We start from the raw sequence: 23,586 nt of genomic DNA, 5'->3' as shown, positions 1-23,586 counted from the left end.
ATAGCAAGAGGTTGGTCTCACAGCAAGTTTCCCTTCTCCAATCGTCACTACCTCGCGTAGTTGCATCGTCCTCTTTACTGGTTTGATGGCCATTTCAACCAGTTTTCTTTGAGCTTCCTCACATGCACTTTTTTCAACAAATATATATTTCAAGTTACTGTTTTCTAGGCTCAGCCCCTATCTGAAGAAGTCCTCTGCATAATGTATAATTGCTTTATGACGCTTTAAATTACTGCCATGTCAGCAAGAAGCTTTTCTGTGCCACCTATACCATCACAGGCGCCTTTTCCATGACCTACCTCGAAGTACAGCCAAGCGTGTATTTCTGGGAACAAATGGTCATGTTAAGCAATGACAGAGAATATCTGACGGTTTCTGTATTGTGAGGTCGGTGAGTATGTCATGTAGTGGATCATTTTACAATTTGGCAGTATGGCTTTAACCTCTTTAACAACAGACTTTATTTTGGCAAATACTGTAGACGAAGTGTGTGCATGTATTTGAAACGACTACTAGGGACTTGTGCCTGAGTTCATTTGTACTTTGATCGCGTGTATCGGCAATTACCGGATACAGACGTAGCAGATTCATTGATCGTAAATCCGCAGTCTGTAATTGTAACAGTTGAATCGCATAGACCCGACTCTCCATGAACATAACCTATTACAATTATGTTACATGATTTTACACGTTGTCTAGATTTGTTCATGCATTCACGAATCTTAACACGTCTCTTTGCTAACTTTCTGATGGACATTTCTGTTGTGGGGACATAATACTTCTTGACCCTTTCTGTTTCATTTTTAAGGTAGTTTTTGCCCTCATTTAGTTTCTTCTTCTCCCTAAACTTCTGTCTTTCGGCGTTTGACATTCGAGCCATAACCTCAAATATAAATGATAGTTTGTATAAATGTGAATTACATTACACTTGATGTGAATAACTTTACACAAATTTAAAAAAAAAACTTTGTTGAATACACAGTTGAAATGTTGTATCATATCTCGCTACAATATTATGTCCAAGAGAAACCTAACTTCAAATCAGTATACAATGGTCAAAATATGATTTAGGAAAATACAAAAATATAAGAATTATCAACATACATTGTCACCAGTGTAATTATCTAGATTAATATTTTCTTGATATTTCTTCTTAGTACAGAAAATGACGAATGTATTGCAATATGACGTCACATAAGAAACACACAGCAGGTTTTATAGTTTTAAGAAACTGAATTGTTTCATTGCTGCAGTTTATTTCCCTTACCCTGTAACGTAATTCACTGTAACGTAATTCACCTATCATTTCAGGACTTAATATGTTTGAATGGTATGGTTTTTGCCTTGCTTTTTGTTTCATGACAACTAGCAAAGTTGTGTTAATTGTATGCAATACTAATACCGATACATCATAGCGGATGTATATGGTGGCACAGGCCGTAACGTAATTCACTCACAACTGAATGAAATCTAGTTTTAATAGAAACATATGTTGAATTGAATCAAATAAAACAAATGCTGATTTTCCCCCCTCTATTTCATTTTATAGATCTTCAACAGCTTTGAAAGCCATTATATAGGATGCAAATTGTAATCATTAACAGTTTGATATCTATGTTACATTTTGTAACGTAATTCACACACATTTTTGTGACATTAGAAAAAAATATTTTGAGAGATTGTTTTTCAAAAATCTTTTTTTTTACTTTTCCCTTATTCCTTATTTTCTAGCGTTCTTTTGATTAAATAAATAACATTTTCTAAGCCTTCCTTTATTTCTGTTGCATGTTTAGTCGATAGAAAATGATCACCCTTGTTTGTGACACCTTATATTCAGTTATGATGCACAATTATCAATATTAAAAATCGGACTAAATCACCAACTCATAACTGCAAATAAGGTTATTTGGAAGCATATTGGTAAAATTTAACGAGATAAAACAATATCTTGTTTCCAGTACTTGTTCTATAGCTTAATTTATATTGTGACAATTAAAATCCTAGTTGGCGCACTTTAACTGATTTTGGATGCAACTTTAGACATTTGTCACTTATTCAATTCAGAGCTCCAGCCAGGATTTTATAAGGTGGAGGTTATATGGGAAACGGTTTCTCATTATTTTGGTGAATTTGTATTTTTATTTATAGGACCACAGGTAGGGTGGCGCTGTATTTAATTGGTGGAGTGAATGATCTCAGGTCCAGTCATGACAACTTCTACATACCTGCAGCAGCGGCCCTACTGACTTATACATTAATAGCCGGTAAGAATTGTACCCAAACAATCTCAGAAACAACATTTCTGCAAAAACAAGCATGACATTTGTACTGCAAATTTAACCATACTGATTTTTATCACTTCTTGTTTTCAAAGATGTTTTCATTGTCTGCATGCATGTGCTGGAAAATATCTTAAATTTTGTGCAAAGATGTCGTTTGCACAGCAGTGTACATGAATAGTGAAACTGATGCTTTTACTAGTAATACAAATGTCAAGTATTTTGGACACGAACTTTCTATTTAGAAGAGTTCTAAAAGCTTATCATTACAACCTGGTTTCGTCACATTGTGGCATTTCTAGTTTATAAATAATACCCTACATTGTTTTTCATTTTTTAGAATATTGCATATCCAATATGATTGATATATTTTCCTTGCAGACGGATTGAACTGTGTCATCTTGGAAGTGTGTTTCAACAGAATTATATTCAACAACCAGTCGGTGACATTGCCAGAATTACAACTGCAATGGGCCATTCACAGGAACCTCCTTATTCAAGGTACCTTATTTATTTATGGTGCCATCGCCTTTAGAGATATGTCTGTTTTTAGCTCGACAATTCGAAAAATAAGAAGGGCTCTACTACTCGCCCCGGCGTCGGCGTCGGCGTCCGGTTAATTTTTTGGGGCAAGTTGGGATTTTTTCTTAAAAGTCCCAATACCCTTCCTTAAATTCACTTAATACTTCACACAGTTGTTGAGGGCCATCACACAATGAGGTTACATAACTCCATACTATCATTAATACAAGTTATGGCTCCTGATTGACTTAGGAACTTAGGTTAAAGTTTAAGGGCAGGTTGAAGTTGTAGGGCAAGTTTGGATTTTATTTAAAAAATGCTACACCCTTCATTCAATTGACTTGATACTAGCACAATTAATGACGACCTTCTTACAATGAGGTTAAATACCTCCATTTAAACCCTTAATGCAAATTATGGCCCTTGATTGATTTTTTTAAATTTTCTTTTTATTTCTTTTTACATGCACATTGTTATATGCTTAACCAGGTTTTCACAAGGGGAAAACAAGTTATTAGAATGACTTGCGTCACTGTTTGTGCGGGCTGGTGAGAGGACAGCGAAAAAAGTCACCTTATGTATAGAATAATTTTAGCTAGGTTTGATATAAAGTGACTAAACTTGGTATATATGAAGAGTTTATGGAAACCTTTCATATGATTGCGTTTGAGGCCCCTAACATCAAGGTCACGGTCAAAGTTAATATTTTTTTTAAATGGTTGGTATTGAACAACTTATGACTCATGCAATGGGACGCTGTATCTGTGCTAAATATAGCTGAAGTAAACAGACACCAGGGCAGACAATAAAATTTACTCACTCTGTTATGCATTGTTCAACCTTTCAATCCAATTTTTCCAAATTGTTTTTTTTTTTGTAATGAAATGTTTTTGCTTTTTCAACAGGTATATTGTATGTCATTTCTGGATTTCTTTTGTAGCTAACAATTCTTTTAGATGGTCAATCCCTATTTATGTTTCATTCAAGTCTAGTAATGCCAAATCAATCTTTAATTTGTAAGTGGAAGAACCAAATGAAATTATCTTGTCAACAAACTGGAGAGCATTGTTGAAAGACTCTACATAATGAGTGTCCATACATTACTTATATTTTTATGCTTCTTTATAAACTGGCAGTCGTTACAAAATATCAGTCAAAATTTCAACAGCACTGTCACTTTTCAGCAGAAATTTGGGACATTCACTAGGCTTTTAAAAACCGGTAGAGGACACTTGGCGCTTTGTTTTGCATCGTGATGTTGACAAGCAATTGTCATGGGGACAATGCTTGACATAAGAGGATTGTGGTATTTACCAGCTTATTTACAAGTGTATTTGTTCCCAATATGCAGTTCATGACCCCATAAACTACTCCCCGGGATTTATAAATCTTTGACAGTCAACAGATATATTTTTCACAAAGTACAATAAAGTGCATTTTTTCATGATTTTTTTTCTGCCATTTCATTTGAAATGTTGCAAAGATTAAACGTTTTAAGGCAAAATACTTCTTTGTTATTTCACTATTCGAAAAAAGAGATGTGAAACATGTTAAAAATACAATGAAAACCTGCCCCAGCGCTATCTTGTGGCTTAAATAGTCAAGTTGGGGGTTTAAGTGTGTGATGCATTGTGAATTTGTATTGTGTTAATTGTCTTTTAACACGTATGCCTAACAATATTTTCCTTGTGTACTTTCAGGCTAAGGAGTAAGCTATCTTGGAACAAGCCTGACTCAGAAAGAGCCACCTATGGCTACTTCCACCAGTCACTTTCCTGCTTATATGGAGAGCATACCTGTAAGCAAGCAGCTCCCCCCGGTCAGGAACACAGTTTCTTGGCCATGCCTAATTTTGTGGGAGCGGCAACTGTGCGGAGGAGACTGCTGTTGCGAGCCCCATGTGCATCGTATGAGACACTGCCAAACCCGGAGTCTGTGTATGACCGCCAGCCACTACCCCAGCCTGTATCATTTAATGCCAGTGCAGTCTCCGGACCTTCTATTGTAATGACGACCAAGTGATACCGCAACCAAATAGTTCAAAAAAGGAGGCTGAGAGAAAGTATGTGAAGGAGCACACCAGACAGTCAGCCCAACAGACATGTTCTTGCCATAAGTGTGGTCAACTGAGGACCGCCCCAGCGCATACACATCATTAAGACAGTTGATACTCCGCAAAGAAAGCTTCAAGGACATTCGAGGAGTGACGGTCCTCAAAGGTAACCCAAAGACAAGCAAAGAAGCAAAAATAGACAGACGGAGAACAACCCCGTAATCAAGGCAATGCTTAAACAACTAAAAGTGTATTGATAGTGAAAGTGCCTTTACTGATAGTGACAGTGCCTCCACTAAAAGTGAAAGTGTAAAACCCCAAATGTGACCATGTTGCCCCCGATATTGGCGTTCTATTAATATTTTTCCTAATATTGATATATAACACCAGGCTTGACACTTAGCTTGAATCTAACTGCAAATTCATTTCTGTAATGTTGTAATTTGTATTGGCTTGTTATCCATTTTTGCTACTTTTGCAACATTCTAAACTTAAAATTTGACATATTTAAACAGTCTGTGGGATATTTTATCCTTTTCAATTATTTCTATTTTCATTTAATTTTATCAACATTATTTCAGTAATTTTTTAATAGTAACTTAATTTGGTTTTATTTTGAAAATTAACTATTTTTTTACTTAAAGAAATATTTTTAACATATCTTTATTTATCTTTTACTTTGGCTCACTATTTTTTTCAAAATTGTTTGAAAATAAAAGAATATTCTTAAACCGCTACTTTTATTTGCTGTAAGTGCTTCTGTACATATCTTTGGCAAAGAATGAAGGTCCAAATCCTTGTAAAAGCTGATGAGAAGAAGTTTTTTTAAATCATACTCCGTCTTTCATATTTTCGGGTACTTAAGACTATCAACAATAGTGTAAAATTATAGTGGCTGACAAAGTGGTTGTGTTAGTCAGTTATTCTTGTGGTTGTTTTGATAGCGTTTGACGTGTTTGCTAGGACAGCGATGCCCGATGAAAATGTGAGGGCACTCACCCTAATCTTACCCCTTTCCCTTCTAACCGCCTTGTCAGTGTCAGCATGATGACGGCGTCAAACTCACCTATGATATCGAATAATTTTAGTTAGGATTTATATATATTGTGACCAAACTTGGTATATAGGAAGAGTTTATGGAGACCTATCACGAGATTGCGTTTGGGACCCATAGGATCAAGGTCAAGGTCACTGTTACTATAAATAAAAGAATGGTACTGAATTACTTCAGTTAGGGTTGACATATTGTGACCAATCTTGATATATATGAAGAGTTTATAGAGACCTTTCTTGGGATTGTGTTTGGGGCCCCGAGATTCATGGTCATGGTCAAAGTCACTGTTGCTAAAAATAGAAAAATGGTTGGTTCCGAATAACTTAAGTTAGGGTTGACTTATTGTGACCAAACTTGGTTTATAGGAAGAGTTTATGGATACCTTTCATGGGATTGCGATTGGGGCCCCTAGTGTCAAGGTCACTGTTACTAAAACAGATAACCGTTTGATACTGAATAACTTTAGTTAGGGTTGACAAATTGTGACCAAACTTGGTATGTAGGAAGAGTTTATGGAGGACTTCCATGGCTTGGGTTTGGCGCCCCTAGAATCAAGGTCACTGTTACTAAAGATGGAAAAAAACAGTTGAAACTGAATTACAACAAAGGCTGACGTTCTTCTGTCAATCATTAAAAGCACGGTTTTGTCTCATTGCGGCGTTTCTTGTTTACTTTTCAATTTGACTTTTTTCAATTGCTTTCGACAGGCACATACTACATCATTGTTGTATTCAATTCTAAGACCAAGCAGAGTATAGTCGAGTGTACTGTCTTACAACAGCTTTTTTTACTCACTATTACATCACTATTACTCACTATTACATCATCATTCTGCTGTAAATAATAAATATTTAGCTGTAATATTTGTTTCTCTGAGAACATATTTAAAGTATTTTATCTTGTCTTTCATATACTTATGCATGTGTGTTTTTGTCAGCTTGTCTGTTTTCGAAAAAAAAAATTACATTCTCATAATTCGCTCGAGATATTCTCATTAACTTAAGTATGTCTTAAGTTACTTGCGAAAATACTAATATTATGTGTGGCGACGCCTGTACCTTTTGCCTGAACTCATATAAATGTATGCCCTCGACCAACTGAAGAAAACAGACTAGCTCTGATGCTCATGTTTTAAATGTTCATTTTAGGTTTGATATTACAATTGTGTCATTCATGTGGTGTCTTTCATATGATATGTTAATTCTATAGGTTTCAACTGATCAAACTTTGTAATAAATATATATTTGAGGCATGGGTATTGGTATGTTTTTAAGGTCATAACCAAAGAATTTTTTTCAAAGACTCATTTCAAACCAACAAACACCAATTATTTAAAAACAGGCTTTATTAAGAAATGTATGTTCTTTTGAACCTGAAAGCTCAACTTAAAGCCAACAAACTCCAACTTTCTGCTGTTTTTAAAAGTTCACATACCGAAGAAAATGTTGTTGTTTTATATGCCCAGAAACTATTTTTATGCCCCCGAAGATGGGCATATTAAAATCGCACCGTCCGTCTGTCCGGCCCAATAACTGGTGTCCGGGCTGTAACTTTCTCTTGTATGGACAGATTTAAAAAAAAAAACTTGCCACATGTGTTCGACATACCAAGACGACATGTCGCGTGCAAGACCCGTTTCCCTATCTTTAAGGTCAAGGTCACACTTAGGTGTCTATTCACAATGGAATGCTGCATATAAGGACATAGAGTATAGGTTGTCGAGTCCGGGCTGTAACTTTTTCTTGTATGGACAGATTTTAAAATAACTTGCCACATGTGTTTGACATACCAAGACGACGTGTCGCGTACAAGACCCGTGTTCCCTACCTCTAAGGTCAATGTAACACTTAGTGTTTATTCACAATGGAATGCTGCCTATAAGGACATAGAGTATAGGTTGTGTCCGGGCTGTAACTTTTTATTGTATGGACATATTTTAAAATAACTTGCTACATGTGTTCGACGTACCAAGGTGACGTGTCGCGTGCAAGACCCATGTCCATACCCCTAAGGTGAAAGATACACTTAGTGTTTATTCACAATGGAATGCTGAATTAAGGACATAATAGTGTCAATTGTCAAGTATGGCTTGTATTTTTTTTATGTTCAAATGCAATTTAAAATAACTTGCCATATGTATTTGACACGTAAAGGCAATATTATATTCGCACCGTCCGTCCGTGTGTCTGGCTCAATAACTCGTGTCCGGGCTGTAACTTTCTCTTGTATGGACAGATGTTAAAATAACTTGGCACATGTGTTTGGCATATAAAGATTGTGTGTCGTATGCAAGATCCACATGCATACATCAATGGTAAGTGTTGATCTTTAACTTTTCATGTACTGACCTTGTTCATAGGTCAATGTCACATTCGGAGGCATTCGTCACATGCTGTGACAGCTCTTGTTTGGCTCAAACCTTACAAAACTAACTTAAAAACACACTTATTTAAGAAAAGTATGCTTTTATGCTTAAATCATTTTTGGCTCATTTTAGCCAACAAAAAAACAACTTGCCAATATGTGTGTAAAAGTGGGTTATAAAACTGTACATGTAACTCACAAAAAAAGTTGGTTAGTGGGTTTTTGTAATAAGGTACTTTCTTGTGAAACCCTTTTTTACACTTATAACACTTAAATGTTGGGTAAAGTGGGATTTTCTTCTGGGTATAAACGCGCTTTTTGCTATAAATGTGTGATACAAGGTTTTTATTTCATCAAAAATGTGCATTTAGTCGAGAAAAAGTCTCAACAAAAAGACTCACTTTAACCTTGTGCAAATACCACAATGTTTAACTCTGGATGAAAAGCACATTTTGCTTACTTATTTTGGAATGGTTATAGCATTGATCATCTTGCCATTGTTAGCTTGTTAGGTTTTGAAATAAAATGAGGTCAAGATATTCTTAGATGTCGTAAGTGACAGTCATACCAAAACAATAACATAGGAACCCTTATAGATACTTGTATTCACATGAAACTTGGTATATACATGTATATTACATTTTAACATAAAGTAAACCATGCATATGTTAAGTAAGTCCAGTCACTCTGGCTAGTATATTTGTTAATTTTACTTCCTGATAAACATACAAAAACGTTTATTAAACGTGATTAAAACACTATCATAGCAAGTCAGATTACCCATGTTTGAGCTCATGCACTTGCCAATTTGAACAAATGGGGGCAATTGTCATGATTTTGTGATATATAAGTTATATATCTACAATTGTTGTTCATCATGTTTATGGAAAGTTTACATTAGGAAGTTTTATGAAAATAAACATATGACTTGTAAGCTTTTGTTGTATTCTTTATTAGTTGCTTATACATGAATTTGGCCATCATGTTTACACTAAAAAGTGTTACATGTATGCAAACATGCTAAATTCATTAGCATCAAGCTGCTGTAGGGTGTCAACCTCTCACCCAAGATGTCTATTGTTCAAGACTTACCTCCACTCTAATTTTTAAACCTGACTCTAGGATGTTTCATATGAGATCTGTTTATATTGTCATACTTAGAGCGAAAAGGACTTCCACTTTTGAAAAAAAAAGAGATTTTACATCATAGGGTACTGGTGGACTAGCCCATGAGTCTCAAAAGTATTTAATGAATTACACAATAACTACGTAAATTTACTTTACCATTTAAATGGCAATTAACATCTTAAAGTTAGAACCATATGCTCTCAAAAATCATGTTCAACAATTTCATAGTTTTTTGGTCAAAATTATTATTTAGGGAACGGAATTTAGTAAGGTAAAATAGCCCAAGAATAATAATGTGTACTTAAAATGCAAATAACCGTTCTATCTATTAATGATCTATCGCCCAACCTTCACACCACTACCGTAATTTTTTGGCCAAAACAGCGTACATTCACTGGGAATAAACAACGGAACGAATACTTTGTTGCTGCAGTGATATAAGACGAGAAGACAACTAAATACTGCATGAAAACTGTCGTTGAATTTCACACAGCCCAATGTCGGAATGTTTGTCTTAACTCAGTCAACGATGTTTTGATATATTGGTCTCATATTATACCGCATCGAATCACATTCCCCGTTTCTAAAAGAAATGCTTGAAATGTTAATAAGAAATGAGTCAAAGCGAACCGCCTAGCATTCCTGATTAAAATAAACGTTGACAGTAACGTCACCGGAACTTTGCAGAACAATGTTCTCGCTTCACCAGTGGTAGCGGTTGTACGCATATATTTGTATACATATTCTCTTAGATAATGATGCCAAATTGACGATTTATTTGTAAATGAAAGTCGGTTTATAACTGTTATGTATGTTTGCTCGTTTTCTTATGGAATCCAAATCTAGATTGTACTATACGTACCCGACCTCGGCATTTGTAATACCGCCCAAAATGACCCGGCGTACCCGACTTCGGCATTTGTAATACCGCCTAAAATGGCCCGGCGTACCCGACCACGGCATTTGTAATACCACCCAAAATGGCCCGGCGTACCCGACTTCGGCATTTGTAATACCGCCCAAAATGGCCCGGCATACCCGACTTCGTCATTTGAAAAACCGCCCAAATTGGCCCGGCGTACCCGACCTCTACATTTGTAATACCGCCCAAAATGGCCAGGCGCCCGACCTCGGCTTTTGTAAAACCGTCCAAAATGGCCCGGCGTACCCACGCTCACCATTTGTAAAACCGAGCAAAATCGCCCGGCGTACCCGACCTCGGCATTTGTAATACCGCCCAAAATGGCCCGGGGTACCCGACTTCGGCATTTGTAATACCGCCCAAAATGGACCGGCGTACTTGATTTCGGCATTTGTAATACCGCCCAAAATGGCACGGTGTACCCGACCTCGGCATTTTTAATACCACCCAAAGTCCCGGCGTACCCGACCTCGGCATTTGTAATACCGCCCAAAATGGCCCGGCGTACTCGACCTCAACATTTGTAAAACCGCCCAAAATGGCCCGGCGTACCTGACCTCAACATTTGTAAAACCGCCCAAAATGGCCCGGCATACCCGACCTCGGCAATTGTAATACCGCCCAAAATGGCCCGGCGTACCAAAATGGGGTGACACTCTCTATAATTGGAGCGGAGACTTTGATAAGTGATGGATAACAGTAATTAAAACGCAATGAAACCATATTCATTAAACCATAAGTTTATATCTATAAGCATCGAAATATCTCATTCTTCAATTACCTTACAGCTTTTTACAAAAAAAAGATTTGAATATGTTCACAGATTGTTGGTCATTGGTAATTCCTGGGATTGAAGATTTGACCGTTTCATACTATGACGTTTTGACTACTTCATCCACATGCACGGAATTACCGAAAAACGGAATGACCGAATAGCTTTAAGAAATGTAATAAGGCGGGAGGCAGCATTATTTTCGATAAAGGGCGTCGTGGTATCCGAACTCCTTGGAGCTGCAATCAACCTGAACAAATAGTCACATTTGCAACTTCCACCAGGCTGTAGTTTTACAATAATGCTGGAAATAAATCCATTGCTGGCGGCAAAGAAATAGAATAAAGGTGAAAAATAAATTCAAAAACTCAAGTTTTTTATAAACATTACGACGGACCTATACGTGTTTATAGGTCCGTGACATTACTAGGCAGCCTGGTCAACCAAATCGTTGACGAATGATGTCAACAATGCATGCATGCCTGGATCTTGTTCAGTGGCCATTGTCAACTCAAAAAGTGTAAACCATAGTCGAATTTACATTTTCAAACCCCACGGAAGCAAACAACAGGTTTTCAGGCGAGCTGCACAGATCCCCCCCCCACCGCACACACTTTTTTATAAACACAACACAGTGTGAATCAAATATTAAATGGTTATACATTATCAGATTATTGGCTGTTTTTTCATCTTTGATGGTTTTGAAGCTGTATGGTGTGTGGTTTAAAAATAACTGACGGAGCATTCTGGATCTGCATGTAATTGATCTACTTATAATTGTTTATTTATAAGGCTTTGTTTGTACTCCCAAGCGGGTTGCCTTACTTTATCAATCGATTGAATAGTGCACATTCCGGTTAAACATTCTTATTTTCCGTATAAAAATGTAACATTTCTGTTTAATGTTTAGTACAAAAAGCCAAAATTAAGTATTATCAAGGCATTTTTGGTTCACTTCTATGAACAGCACAGTGGATGTTTTGGTTCATTTGTTCAATGAATGAAACAGTGATTGATAGACTGGACGAATACTGAATATATGTCATATTTCACAATCTATCTTTTGTGTTAAAAGTTCGAATGTAGCATTATTATGGTGTTGTTTCGGTTATTTTCATGGCAATATTGTAGATACTTTCGTCCATGTAGTGACTGCATGGAAAAGGGACCGAGAACAACCAACAAATTTAAGATACCTACCTTCTTGGCTCTCCCCTTTTCCTCGAATTTTTTTTTAGTTATATAAAAAATATGCAACTATATGTGTATAAGTGTATTTCGGTTATTCATTTCTAAATACCCTTCTTGTTATTCTTTTTCTTCCGGCATTTCCCTTTACAAAGCACGGGTTCTGCGCACTACAAACCCGCGAAAATTGTCTGACAGCGTATACTTGAAATAGCTGTCGACTGAAGATGAGTTGCTTATGAATATTTTCCAAAAACTGCAGGTTAGTAATTATGTTTATAGTTGTAACACATATCATCTTTGACCATATTTTAGGAACTAGGACGGTGTACATCTCAGACAGTCACATGTTAGCTGTATTTACGGGCTGAAAGATGGAGCTAAAAGATGAGTCGGATGTCCGGTGGTTTACTTGGGAAGTGATTCACTTCAGTTAAGAATGTTTAAGCATTCTGAATGTTTGTAATAAAAATATTAATGAAATAAATTCATGAAATTAAAACTCTAATATGTGTATGCCATTTGTCAAGGTGCTTGTGTCCAGGGGCAGCTCCATGAATTGACGTTCAAGGGAGGCGCAACTTAGGGGTGCAACCTTTTAACATGTGTCCCTCCTGCAGAACTTAACGTACATGGCATATTCTGCATGTGGATTAAGGGGTTTCTTTGAAGAATATTTAGCAATTTGAAGTCGGAAATGGTGCTTTTTGAGTGTATTTTATTACTTTTTTCTCCAATATTGATATATCACAGTAAACTTTTGAATGGCGTCTATTTTCCGATTCCGATGAATAAATGAAACATTTAAACAGGTTGCCGACGTGATATATTCGTTACGGGGTGAGTAGGTGATCCGATATGGGATTATCAGTGTCCATGTAATGCCGTAGATCACAAACCCGTAGGTAAGTTACCTATAGCTATGAGACCTGATTTCACTCGTATCTTTTCATTACACGACAGTCAATGCTTTTCATTTCATTGGACATACAAAGACTTCTTTGTTTAAAAAACCCTAAAAATCTGAATAACAGAAAGTAATGAACTTAGTACGACTTGTGTAGGTATATTTAGGATAATCACATTTTTGACAATATCTAAAACAAATGTGTATCCTTTCTATGACCCGAATAAAGCGTAGTTGATGCTTTATCGTCTCTCATACGGAGAATTCTTCTTCCAGCTCAAGTTATATCCAATCGTGAAATATAGTTCCACCTCATGGAATATCCAATCGTGAAATATAGTTCCACCTCATGGAATATCCAATCGTGAAATATAGTTCCACCTCATGGAATATCCAATCGTGAAATATAGCTCCACCTCATGGAATATCCAATCGTGAAATATAGTTCCACCTCATGGAATATCCAATCCAGTTCCACCTCATGGAATATCCAATCGTGAAATATAGTTCCACCTCATGGAATATTCCAGTCATATTCCAGTCATGAAATATAGTCCCACCTCATGGAATATTCCAGTCATGTTCCAGTCATGAAATATAGTTCCACCTCATGGAATATTCCAGTCATGAAATGTTCCCCCTGATGAACTATTCCAATCATCAATTAAATTCTAGATGACATCTCCTCTTATTTCATTAAATCACATTCTTGGCAATTCTGATATCATGACAATGCTGGATTCCAAATACTTCTGTCCAAAAGCCAAACATAAGTAATAACTAATGGTCATCATGCCAGTACATACAAGTGGTTACAATGTGCAAAAGTTCACATTAGCAGTACATTCAGTGTAGGAACAAACTCGAAAACTCAACTCCTAGGAAAGGGCCGTTACTTATATTGGAAAAGCTCGTGGCCCAATCCCTTTGCATGTCACACTTTTTCATATAAACATAAGGTTTGTTACACTGCATTAATTCCGTTTCTCTAGATCTATTGTTTTTTCATCGTAGACTGTGCAAATGTATTGCAGTAAAATATCACTTAAATTCGATTTAATTAATAAGAAAAAGAAGTTCAATGTGGAAACGTGTTTTACCACAAACAAATATTTCATTTAAGAGTTGCCTTGATGATTCTGTTTTACACTGTTTCTCTTTGTTTGACGCCAAATGGCGTTTTCGTTGTTTGCATTAACTCTGTAGAATCCGATTCCTGTTGTTGACATGTGAGAATGTTAAGCAACTCCTTTCGAAAGCTTTTACCGCTGGCTACATACATGATGAAATTAAACGTTGGATTACAGTACGTCATCATATATACGGCTACATGTACGGCGGAGAATAACTTACTATTTTCAACAAAAGTTGATAATTGGTCGCATGGTAAAGTAAATGTTTTCTCCATCCATGGAAATCCATACAGAATAAAAATAGAATGCGGTATGTTCGTGATAATAAACACGACGCTTAACAAGACAAGGGTTACGGTGATGGAACGAATAGCCTTGTTTTGTCTAGTTTCCATTTTCGCCGGCATCCGTAGTGCTTTTCGCCTCCTTATCGTTTGACAGAGTTGAACAATGATCATTCCATTACCTACAACAAGAAAAGGAAACGGCAATACAGTCGAAATGAAGAAACTGATCCATGGCCAGTAGTTTTTCCAGAACATTAAAAAGTCTTCCCTGACCATAAAGCATGTGGTTATATTATACTCGTCTTTTCCAACGTTATATCCAAATAAAATGTGAGAGGTAACAAGTACTAGAGTCCCTATAATGCCGCAAATAACAAGAAAAGAGGTCCGCCTGGTACAGTTAGTTTTAACGCTGTGAGGTTTCACAACCCCGATCGTTCTCTCAACCGTGACAGCGACAAGTATCCAGTTGGACACATAGCGCGAAAGATTTAAGAAAAACACACTCAGTTTGCAGGTCAATGGCAATAATGAAATGTCCACTGCGATCATATATACGAGCCAGCGTCTCAGAGGTCCGCAAAGAAGATATACAGAATCAGAGACTGCTAATACCAACAAGTATTGAACAGTCGATGCCGCGGTCTTGTAGGAGCGCAGAAGTACAAGAATCGTCAGTCCATTTCCGGTTAGACCAATGACCAATAGGAAACCAGGTACGGTCATCCAAATGAAGGGAACGGCTATGTAGGATGATAACACACCCCATGTTCCGTTCGCACATCCCGGTTTCCAGACAAGGTTCTCCCAAACAGCTCCGTTTATGACCACTACGCTGTCATTCAATGATGCCATTACGTTTCTGTAAAGTGGCAGACACACACATCAGTTTATTAAAGATATGGTAACCATTTGTTAGATGTCCGTGTTTACCAACATTTTAAATGAAGTCTTCAAAACTACAAAATATACTACAGATGGTGTACAAAATTACAATATATATATATATATATATATATATATATATATAGAGAGAGAGAGAGAGAGAGAGAGAGAGAGAGAGAGAGAGAGAGAGAGATTTAAATCCATTTTTCATGCGCAATATTAATCTTATACCCTTTCATGTTTGAAAATAACAGGATATTGTTACGAGATATTATTTCAAAACGATGTTGCTGGGAATTGTGTTTAGTCGTATTTCAATACTCCGTCTTTGAAGTTGAGCACAATCGAAAAAATAACGTTCGGACCATTTTATTATGATTAAATTTTAGCATCTTGTTTAAAAATATATTATAATAATTTAAAGCTGCACTCTCACAAGTATACCATTTTTACAACTTTTTTAGTTTTTGTCTTGTAAAGAGCAAATTTTAGCGTAAATATCTTCAAACCAATGATATAAAATTGCTGACACAAAATCAGACCGTAGATTTTCATATTTCCGTTCGAAAATTAATTCATTTTTTTTGATACATGACTAAAAGGAAGCAGACGCAGTTTACAAACATGCCAAGTGTGAGGTACCTGGATACACGCATTCTTCAGTTAATGAATATGGACTTTCAGCTCAAGGTCACTACGACCTTGGCTCCTGACCAACTGATGACAATTAGTTAGGGTGCTGGTCAGGTTGAAGCGACCTCTTGCAAGCTTAACGTCTCTAGGCCTAAGCATTTTCAATTATTTATAGGAAACTGCCTATTTTCAGCTTACGGTCACAACGACCTTGAACTTTGACCCACTGACCTCTTAAGAAATAGGGTACATCTACTGGTTATGACCAACCTGCCTACGATGTTTGAGGTCCTTGGGGCTTAGTGTTTTTTTTTCATTTACTGATCGGAAACCGATTTTCAGCTGAAGATAGTCCTACGGGCACAACGAACTTGAACTTTGACCCTCTGACCTCTTATGAAATAGGGTACATCTACCGGTTATGACCAACCTGCCTACGATGTTTGAGGTCCTTGGGGCTTAGTGTGTTTGTTGTTTTTTTCATTTACTGATCGGAAACCGATTTTCAGCTGAAGATAGTCCTACGGTCACAACGAACTTGAACTTTGACCCATTGACCTCTTAAGACATAGGGTACATCTACCGGTTATGATCAACCTGCCTACGATGTTTGAGGTCCTTGGGGCTTAGTTTTTTTTTTCATTTACTGATCGGAAACCAATTTTCAGCTTAAGATAGTCTTACGGTCACAACGGCACTGACATTGACATTGACTGAATTGACATTTGACTAACTGCCTTCAAAATCAAAAGGCTTTATCTGCTGGTCATAACCTATGGAGGCTATTCGTTGCCAAAAGTCCAGACGTGTAATTCCCACAATGTGCTTCTTAATCGTACTAAATATTTCTTACATTTGTCAATGTAGACGTGCTATTTGTTGTTTCTATTCGTCAGTTGTTCCGTATTGATTTGTCATTTGTCATTATAGTAGTCAAAATGTATATTTGTCAGATCGACCCTGTATAAACTCACTAAAACATAGATCGTATAACTTGCCTTTAACAATATGATGATGTAATTTAGAAAGCCGAATCATGCATATGTAAAACTGCAATCCTACAGTCGACATTCGCATTCGTAAAATGAACATTTGCAGTCCAACAAGTCCAGGTTTACAAAAGTCAATTGACAAGTTCAGAATTACAACGATAGACGATTTCGCCTATACCTTATATGGTAAATGTCACCGAAAGAAACGAAGGTGAATGGGCGGAGCTAACGATTTTCTTTCGTTTATTTCCGTCGAATCAAGCAAGGGAGATAACATCTTCGCCTACCTCCTGTAAATTCCCGGTTGTAAGTCCGAGTACTCTCTCTTATTTCACAATAAAAACTAAAATTAACTTCATCTTTTATTTAATTTTGACGAACAACGTTCCTAAATGGGTTTTAAATCACCATATTATTTAGTCAATTGCAGTTGGGTGTATCTGAGTTGAGCTCACGGACCCAGATTTATATTGCCACTGTCAGTTTTTTTTACTTCTATACCCAAGCAGGCAAAAATTGTTCATTTATTTTATTTACAAGTGGACCATGGGCGGCTCGTTCAGTGTGTGTGTGTGGGGGGGGGGGAGCTGTAGGGCCTGTGTCCCCCCCCCCAGTTGGCCCGCAAGTAAACTTAAAGGTTATTTTTTTGTAAATATTTCTCAGAAAAAAGTACTTAATTACGCCATAATGCACCAATTCAGACTAAAAATATTTAATATATTCTAGGGGGAGTACCCCTTAACCCCATTTCCCACATTTTAAACATATTTATGCCATGCCCACTCGAGGGATCATGTCCAAAAATTTGTGTCCTTAAGTAACGCCCCTCTAACGCAAGTCCCTGTTCAAAACCTGCTCCAGCAAACCCACGAAACTTTTGATGGACATCATAATGATATCCACCTAGTTTTGTCTGATGTTATACATTTACTATCTTAATAAGCATGTATGGTGTAAACGTGTAATTTCAATACATTATTGAAACAAAATATCCATGTGGATGGAAGAACAGCCATCCAACCCACTTGTGTCCCCAAGTTATGAATTACGGGATCTGCCATTGTGAACCATAACAATCAAGTGGGGGATTTCAAGAACATGAAAAAATAGATATCGTGAGTCTTAGATTAGAAAAACAAACGCGCGATTTTTCCCCTCCAAAAGGGCTAGGTCCGCTTCACCTAAATGTGAAAAAAGCCCTGACTGTTGAGTGTGGGTGGGGTATAAAAGCTAGCAGCAAGTAATAATTGTTTATTAGCAATAAATTGACTTCATCATTAAAATACTTTATTAATTACCTATAAAATAATATTCGTTACAGTATAATGTGCAAGTTATATGAAGTTGTAATCTTAGTGTATTTTATCCATACAGTTCCAGCTACCAGGTAAGAAACCTCTGAGGCATCTTAGTGAATAATTTCCACTTAATGAAAATTTAGATTTTTTCTTCGTAAATTTTAAATTATCTAATATTACTTGCAATCTTAAACATTGCAAAAAAGCAAGAAAGTGTCCTCTAATGGTTGAATTTAAAATAGTGTTTATAGTAATTTAAAGCTGCACTCTCACAGATTGACAGTTTTGACAACCTTTTTTTTTGTCCCAGACTCGGCTGATTTTGGCAGCAATGCTTTCTATACAAATAATAAGATTACTCACAATAAAACAGATCTAAATTGTTTGGAAAACTGCCGACATTTTTCATTTTTCTTAAAACGTTACTGTTGTATCACTTTTAGCCATAAAACATCAAAAGTAAAACTGAAAAACTGTATCTGATCTTTTGTCAGCAGTCTTATACCACTGGTATCCAGACATTTACGCAAAAATTGGCTAATTCCAAAACAAAAAATAAAAATAGTTGTCAACACGGTCAATCTGTGAGGGTGCAGCTTTGAAAGAAAAATAAAACAATGGGACTTTTCATTTTTGAAGTATAATTTAATGCTAATGGCTTATATTTTGTTGTGTTTGAGTCAAGTATCATTTTGCATACATCTCATTTCATGTCGTATGTGCGTATTAATTACTATTATAGCGACAAAAACATGTTGTAATATCATATATTATTTTATTCGACATGAAATAATTTATAATCCATCCTGTTTCCAAATCATAGTCCATAGTGTCATAATATAGATGATTCATAATGTCCATAATAAGGTTCGCAATGTCCATGGTCCAAAGTATCCATAATTGGTTTAAATAGAGCCGAGTGATAGCGAAAATTTCCGAAAGACGTAAGGAGGAGTTAAGACATGGTTAAGGCGGAGTTAAGACATGGTTAAGGCGGAGCTATCTATAAATAAAATTAAATTCATCTCGTGTTCAAATGCGAATGAAAAGTTACCACCATACAATGTATTTTGTAGAACTACAAACTGAAATCTGTCTTCTACACACCGCAATGTAAAACCCGGCATGTGACTTTCACAGAATGACGTGTGTTTTAACATACACAACTTTATAAACACGACTGAATCGTCTGATGAATAGATGCAACGAGAATAAAACTCCAATCGGTACAATGAAAAATGAAAATGTGCAGTGTAAAATGTAAACATAAACCGATGAGTTGGCGGTTGTAAAATGTAAATTGGTCAATCATCAATGATACAAACCTAAAATACACACATACACGTCTGGACTTTTGGCAACGAATAGCCCCCATAATAACCTGCCTACAAAGCTTAAGAACGCTTGGCCTAAGCGATCTTAAGTCATTGTTTAACTTAAGTCGATTTCCTAAAATGTTCATGGTCATATTAAGAAAAAACTACAATTCCTTTAACATGAAATTATGTGTATTACATATTATAAATGAAAATAAAGTATTTCAGATATTATGAACTTATTATAATATATAATTATCATAAGACCAGTGAAATACTTAACCGTCGAAAATGACATAAGTTAGGAAATTACGTAAGACGTTTTATGATTACCAGCCCAGGGGCATATATGAGAAAAATTGAAAGTAATTTTAACAAGTTAAATGGTATTTATTATCAAAAATGAGCAATTATGATATTTAAAATAAAAGTTCACATGATTGTGTACTCGATAATTAGCAAGAATACAATGCTCTGAATAAACAAACTGTACTGTATCAAAAGGAATGTTAGAAGTATAACTGGGCCCGTATTACAGAAAAATCATCAGTAAATTTTCAATTTATTAAAAAAAAAAATCCAAAGTCATATAAGAATTTCAAGATGTTTTAACTGCTTTAGTATAAAAATAATAGTTTTATAATAGTCATATATTTATCTTAGTTTGAACACAAATATCCTTTACTAGTGTTTAAAGTCCCAGTCCCAGGATCATATCGATATGTATGTATATCAAAATGACTTCTCTTAACTCCTAAGAATGTTTGATTTAAAAAAATGCATTTATCGTATAGAAACATGACATTAAACCGAAAGTATAGTATAAAATTAGCGCGCACAACTTTTTGTTTTCTTTTTCATAAAATTTATTTATATAAAACAAACATAAGGGTTGGGTGTAGAGCGCCCCACCAAAAATGCATCAAGAAAACATTAACAAAACTAACTGAAACATATATAATTATACAGGTAGAAAATATGTTTTAGAAATCACATTTAAACTGATGTCACGATATGTCACGATATGTCACGGGAAAGTTCACAATGAGTCGCTAATTTGATTCATGAAAAATTGTTCACATGTTTAAAGTGACACTCTTACAAAATCAATACATACACATGTAAAACAAACATACATTTTGACTAATATAACTTAAACTACTTACTGTATAATGCATTTATTGAAAATATTAATTACTGAAAACACGATTGAAACCGTGTATTTAATAGCTAAAAACGCAAAAATATTAAATGATTGGTGAATGCTAAAAGATTTACTGTGATCAACTATAGTTTCATTAGGTAGAAATACTGTGTTTCATGCACATTTCTTTCAAATTAAACTCGATATCCTTCATAAAAACCATTGTTGTCGACATTTATTCATCTTCTTTGGAAAAATAAAACCGCGGATTGTATTAATTGTGGTGAATCTTATTTTGGAGTAAGAGTGCATCTTTAACTAATAATATAACACAGTATTATGAAGGGAGAGCAAACATGTACACTCTTTCATATGAAGGATGAGTGGAATTAGGGTTTGTTTAAAATGATATGAATCTGGGTCACAACTTTCCATGAAGAAAGTTACAAACAAACAGTAATTTACAAGTATGTACAAAAAGCGATGAATATCATCAGCTCGCAGGAAGATGGCTGACGGTCCAAGCTCTCAGGCCTTCCTCGTACAACCATCAACCTGAAATCAGAAACAATTTAAGGTAAACTTTAAAATTTGAATATTTTCGGATAAACGGTGTTCGGAATAGCGGTGTTCAACAGTTTTTACATGTCATGTATTATTATCTGCAGTTCACTTTCACAGATTCCAAGGAAAATATCAGTATTTTTTAAAGATTTTTTTTATTGATAATGATTACAACTTTCACGTTGACAGTTTTCCTATTTGAACATATGAATTATCAACGATACATTTGGAAGAGTTTCCTTATTGCGCTTATTCATTTGAATCTTTCCGTATTTATACATTATATATATATATATATATATATATATTGGTATTTCAGTCAACAACAATATCTACTACGTGACCGTCACAAACCTATTAATTTGTTGAAATTGCAAAGCAGTCACGGATCAACTTATACCGAGTCAAGACAAGGGACAATATTCAGAATTGTGGGTTTCTCAAGGTGCCATTCATCGGAGGTATCTATGCATTTCGAGTCCATAATGTGAGCCGCGGTGGTGGTGTTAGTCCCGGCGTGAGCACATTGAAGGATCACAGAGTGACAGTTTAACCACCGCACACCAATCCTGGGCAAACTATCAGTCGGTTAATCAGTAATAGGTGCCTTCACATCTGCAAGGAACTGACGACTTCTGTACATGCCAGGGGCAGTGGTACAGTGCGAATAGTCGTTGAAAGGATTTCATAACTAAATACAACAGAAGTAACCTGCTCCGCCCGGGAATCTAACCCGGGTTGTACGATTCACAATCCAAAGCTCTACCGATTGAGCTCAACGGGCGGACTAATAATATGAGCCGCGTGTGTGTAAGGTTATTTATACTCGCACGGCAAGCAAGGCCCCTTCGGCGACTGCTCCGATAAAATCGTTAGTCATTTAAGGTTTTAGAGATTAGTGCACAGACAACATGTAACCCTGGCTAGAGCTACCCTGGTTCTTTGACTTGCACAAGTATATAGCACTGTCACACGGGACCCCCATTGAACATCCATCCCGGATGACGATAGTATTTTTAAGATGGTGCAGCGGGGAATCGAACCTGCGACCCCTGGATTCACAGCCCGGTCAAGTGTCAGTTTTAGACCACGGACCCGCCACAAAGGGTCCGAAGTTTAACTTTTTGTGAATAATCTACCAACTTGAAGGGGAAAAATTCATCCATTGACTGCCTTTAAAAACATATCGTTTAAAAAGCTGTTAAGTTTTATAAAAATTCCTAAAGGAGTTCAAAATTTCTAAAGATGATTTCTTCACTATATTAATTCAACTAATTCATATCTATCTTTATCTTTTGAAAACTCAACATCATTAAAAAAACTCATTCTGGTAAATTAGATTAGCTTCCTTCTCTTTATAAAGCTAATTTATTTTAAATTTAATACAAGTCTTCTCCGAAACAGAAAGCGTGTCTTGATATTGCTTTATTAAATTCCTCAGATCTTTATGATACTCAGTACTTTTACATTTACTAGTATCTATACAAAATTCCTTAATTAATAGTTTCATGTTATACCACAACTCAAGGGTAATTTTGTCTTTTCTACTCATAAAACTTTTGACAAATATTTCATCCAATAATATTGAATTATTCAGTTCCCAATAAGATTTCCCGATACTAGTATTATTATTCCGCCAGTGAAAAGATTGTGTACTAATTATATTCACAGTAAACACCCCTTAGCATTCTATTTTATCTGGACATTCCGAGTTTTAAGCATTGCCATTTCAAGGAAACCTAATTTCCCTTTTACGCCTGAGCGTACTGGGGTGTGCGTAGCTACGCCACTGGCGACACTGACTAACTGTTTATGACGTGATGTGAAACGTATTTAGAATAATCTGCCGTTCACTTTCACAGATTCCAAGGAAAATATCAGTATTTGTTTAAAGATATTTTTTGTTGATAATGATAACAACTTTCACGTTGGCATTATAACTATTTTAACACATAGATTAGCAACGACATTTAAGAGTTTCCTTATTGCGCTTATATTAACTTCAAATCGCCAATATATATATATAGGTATACATGACTTTGTGTATATAGGTTGGTATTTCAGTCGACAACAATTAATTGCAAAACAGTAAGATCAACGTATACACTTACAAGACAAGAAACAATATTCAGAGCTGTGGGTTTC

The sequence above is a fragment of the Mya arenaria genome, chromosome 14 (genome assembly GCF_026914265.1).
Source record: "Mya arenaria isolate MELC-2E11 chromosome 14, ASM2691426v1".
Classification (NCBI taxonomy): Eukaryota; Metazoa; Mollusca; class Bivalvia; order Myida; family Myidae; genus Mya; species Mya arenaria.
This window is presented reverse-complemented; position numbering follows the sequence as displayed.